The 4440-nt window shown below is 48.4% G+C and overlaps 1 pseudogene; it reads right to left on the reverse strand.

Moving 5' to 3' along the window:
- Nucleotides 1–3551: 3551 nt before the first annotated feature.
- On the reverse strand, nt 3552–4015 carry LOC114638956 (annotated as a pseudogene).
- Between the last annotated feature and the right edge of the window lie 425 nt (nt 4016–4440).

The raw sequence follows: 4440 nt of genomic DNA on the forward strand, positions 1-4440 counted from the left end.
AAGAGAGGAAAGGATCACATGGACTCACAGAGTGGGAGCACCACTCATCCTGCCAGGGAGCACCATCCAGCACACCAGACAGAAACAACATAAGAGAGGAAAGGATCACATGGATTCACAGGGTGGGAGCACTGTCCATCATGCCAGGAAAGGCAAGAAAGCTGGTGTACCTCGGGCTGTGGCATTGAGAGTGCAGGAAATGGCTTGTTCAAGTCTTCATGAATCAGGAAGCAAAAAATCCTGGCAGGAAATAGAACTGAGTATCAAGGTCCACGTCTCAGCCAAGGCTGGAGAGATGGGTCAGTGGTTAAGAGCATATGCTGCCCTTGCAGAGGACCAGGGTTCAATTCCCTGCGCAACCATCCTTAACTCCAGTTCCAGGAGATCTGTTCCCCCTTCTAACCTCTGCAAGTACCATGCATACATGTGGCACACATATACACATGTAGGCAAAACACATACATCAAATAAAATTAATACATCCAATTAAAAAAAACTTTTAAAAAAAATTCACCCCCAGCTACACACTTATTTTAGGTAGGCCATAGTTCCAAAATAGCGCTACCAGCTGGAGACACCATGTTCAAATACATGTATCCACCTATGGGAGATATTTCACATTCAAGTTGTACAGCAATATCTGTGGTCTGAATTCAGTTCTTTGGAACTAGGGTGATGGTCCTCAACTCCTACAGTTAAAGCCTTGTTGGTCTAGGACCAGGAATTCTGAGTTCTTGCTCTCAGGGGACTAAAACACTTAGGATCTAGGTTCCAGGGCATGAAGGGGTTTCTTGGCCCTGGAACAGTGACTTCCAGGGGCTTGGAATTAATACAACTCCACTAAAAAGGTTTTCTGGCTCAGTGGACAGTCTTTTTTAGCAGGTGGGAATTCTGGGACAAAAATTCTGAGTCCAGGAACAGTGAGATGCCTCAGAGGATAAAGGTGACTGTCACCAAACTGGTGGCCTGAGTTTGATCCCTAGAACCCAAATGGCGGAAGGATGGATCTTGAAAGTTGTCCTCTGACCTCCACATGTGTGCTGTGATACATATAGCCCCTCCCCATCACCACATATGCCGATCATGGTAGCATACACCTTCAATCCCAGCAACCAAGCAAATCTCGGTAAGTTTGAGGCCAGCCTGGTCTACAAAGTGAGCTCTAGGCCAGCCAGGGATACATGGTGAGACCTCATCTCAAAAACATTTTTTTAATTAAAAAATGAATTCTGCATCTCACAGTCAGGCTGTTGAGTGTTTTCATTCCCAGAGGAGAGCCCCGATTTCTTTTTTTAATTGACTAATTACTATTTATAACATCTTTGTTTTTTGTGTATGATGTGTACACGTTTGTGAATCCAGAAGACTTGTCACAGAGCATGCCCAGTACTTGTAGGGACCTGAAAGGACAACCTTGCCTGTGAGTGTTCCCCATGCCTCTGAGTGCTCCCCTCACACCTTTTTTGAACTGCAGTCTCTCCTTTTGTCGTTAGCCTCTGCACACACCAAGTTGTCTGGCCTGTGATGTCCGAGGTCCCTCCTGTCTCTGCCTCCCATCTTATAAGAAAATGGGATCACAGATGTGTACTACCACAGCTGGCTTTCCTGTGTGCTCTGGGAGTGTGAGCTCGGGCCCCCACACTCCACACAGCAAGTGCGCTACGCACCGAGCCACCTCCCAAGCCTGGAAATCTTGGTTTCTTAGGACATAACTTCCTTACTCTCTGAGAGTGTCCAAAGAATACTGGTCAAGATCGCAGCCACAAGTCTGTAAAGGTGTGGCACACAGACTCCTGGAGCTCAGCGGGGCCTCCCAGAGCTCCTGAATTTACCTGGGGATCCAAGGAAATTTGGTAACACTGATTCCCCAGAGCTCTAACTTGCCCACCCTCAACCCTGTTTTCCCGACACGTATTTGAGACTGGGAGAATCCACAAAGCTTGGACGTTGTGGAGAGACTTCTCCACAACCCTTAGGATTGAGCAGTAAAGTGCTGGCTTTTCCAGCCGCATACAGACGCCCCCTAGTGGGACTTTGCGCTAACTGCAATGGGCGATCCCATGGCTGCCCCCTACAGCTGCCCCCTTAGCTACGTGCAGACGTAGTGCTGGTGTTGCCTATAGCTGCTTGTTCTGTTCCCCTTCAGCATGTACCCAGGTACTGATGGCAAGATGCTACTACTGGGGATTGGAGATTGCTCAATGGTTAAAATGTTTGCCTTACAATGTGAGGACCAGGGTTTAAGTCCACCGAAAAAAACGCATGGTGGCCCACCGGTAATTTCAATCCCAGAAAAGGAAGGCAGGCGCTCTCCAGAAAAAAGTTAGCGACATTAGCCATAGTGAAAAGCTCTGGGTTTGACTGAGAGATCTTGCTTCAATGAATACAGTGGAAACTCAAGCCAAGGGTACTCCCAGCACCAACCTCAGACTCCTCATATGCACACGCACACAGGAACATGTACACTTCCCCACGTGCCTAACGCATGCAAATATGTGTATACCCACATGCACACCACACTCATGCATGAAAATGGGCAGAAGGAAAGATTCTGTTACTATCAGCATCCTGTACCACCCTGGCAATCATTAGCATCCCAGCTCTGCCTGCCTCTGCGCAGACATCCTGGCTCTTCTGAGGTCCTTGCATCAGTACTATGAGTTGTTGGCACTGAATCCCCATCTCCACGATTTCACCGCTGGTACTACTTTCCCCAGACACTCAACTCTACTGTGAAACCTGCCAGCTACTGAGTGGCCAAGGCTTTCCCTAGCGGAAGCTAAGCCTGCAGCCTAAGTGCTGAGGGCCTCCTTCCAACCGCGCGGTTGCTCATCTGGAAAAGCTGGCTCTGAGTCTGCTTGGGCTCAACTCATGATCCATCTCAGCGTGCCATGCACAAATTAGTCCCGAGACCTTATGCTCCCTCCTGGTGCCAACCTGACACCCACTCACTCCATTATGGCCCAGACCCTCAACATTTACCCAACCCGAAGTGTGTACTCTGAAATCCGGTTCCCAGTTCATACCTGACATGGGCAGCACTTACTTAGCAGAGGCAGAAGGACTATGAGTTCAAGTCCAGTCTGGGCTGCATAGCAAAAGCCTGTTTCGAGACAAAACAAAAGGAATAGATACAAAACAGCATCTTCTAGCGCTTACACCCCCAAACCCCAGCCCTTTGACACTGTAGAGACTCAGAGCTACTCCTGACCTAGTCTCAAACCTGTACTCATCCGGAAGACCTATACATTCATTGATGTGTGATCAACCACCTCTCTCTCTCTCTCTCTCATTCATATATATGTATATATGTATATATATGTATGTACATATGTATATACACATATGTATATGTATATATGTTTGTGTGTGTGTGTGTGTGTAAAACAACCGATGCAATCGACGTGTATTTATTTAATATACACTGCTAGGGCTCAAGCAGACTTAATTTAAAAACCAATAAAACAAAAACACCACCAGAGCTTAGTAACCAAGGAAAAGACAGATCACCTAAGAGAAAAGATGGCACATAAGAGTCTGGACAGCTTGGATCAGGGCTCTTGACTGGAGCCCTGCTTTGAACAGGTTTCATACAGGTACTCCTTAAATACTGTGGGGTTTGTCCAGAGCTCAGAAGCACAGTGTGTTCCAAGGGCTATTGATATTGAGTTGTCCTAGCAGCTCTAGATAGAAAGCAAGATCGTCCGGACCTCATGTCGTTGAACCGCTTATCCCTGGGGATGTCCAGGCATGTGTTGCCCTGGTGTCCACGTTGGAGTGGTAGCAGGGTATGAGGAACTTCACTGTGGTGGTGTTGGAAGGGTGGTCACTGGGGCACCCCAGGGAGAGTTTATGCCTCAGGTCTTCCTATACTGTGCCTGGCTGCTCCATGAACGGTCTGTACCCGTTTGAACAGGTTGTCTGATTCAGGGAAGGCAGAAAGTCTTTTGTCACCAGATATCCCGAGGATCATCACCATCTGCTATAGCCTCTTCTTGCCCACAGGGCCCCGGGTGGCACCCTGCTGGGCTCCACCACCTTGTGAAAGGCCCTTTCTTTCAGACAAGGTGCTTCCTTGCAGACACTTGGCGTGGAGACAAAGGACAGCTATCAACCACCTGCGCTTTATCTGTCTGAGGCTTCTGGCTTTGGTTCTGCTCCAAGCCAAGCTCTCCATCTTTGCCCTACACCCCCTTGCCTTGGCTTCCCTGTTGCCCTGTATCTCCCGACATGCACCTCACTCCTTGAATCTCTCTTCTGACTTGTCTCATCCTCCAGGTCCCCTTTGCAAAGGCATCAGGTACCCTTGCCCTTCATCTCGGTTAAGGTTTCTACGGCTGCAGTGAAACACCATAGCCGAAAAGCAGTTGGGGAGGAGAGGGTTTATTTGTCTCACACTTGCACGTCATAGGCCGTCACTGAAGGAAGTCAGGACAGGAC

Source organism: Grammomys surdaster, unplaced genomic scaffold, assembly GCF_004785775.1.
Source record: "Grammomys surdaster isolate TR1022 unplaced genomic scaffold, NIH_TR_1.0 125671, whole genome shotgun sequence".
In the NCBI taxonomy this organism is placed as follows: Eukaryota; Metazoa; Chordata; class Mammalia; order Rodentia; family Muridae; genus Grammomys; species Grammomys surdaster.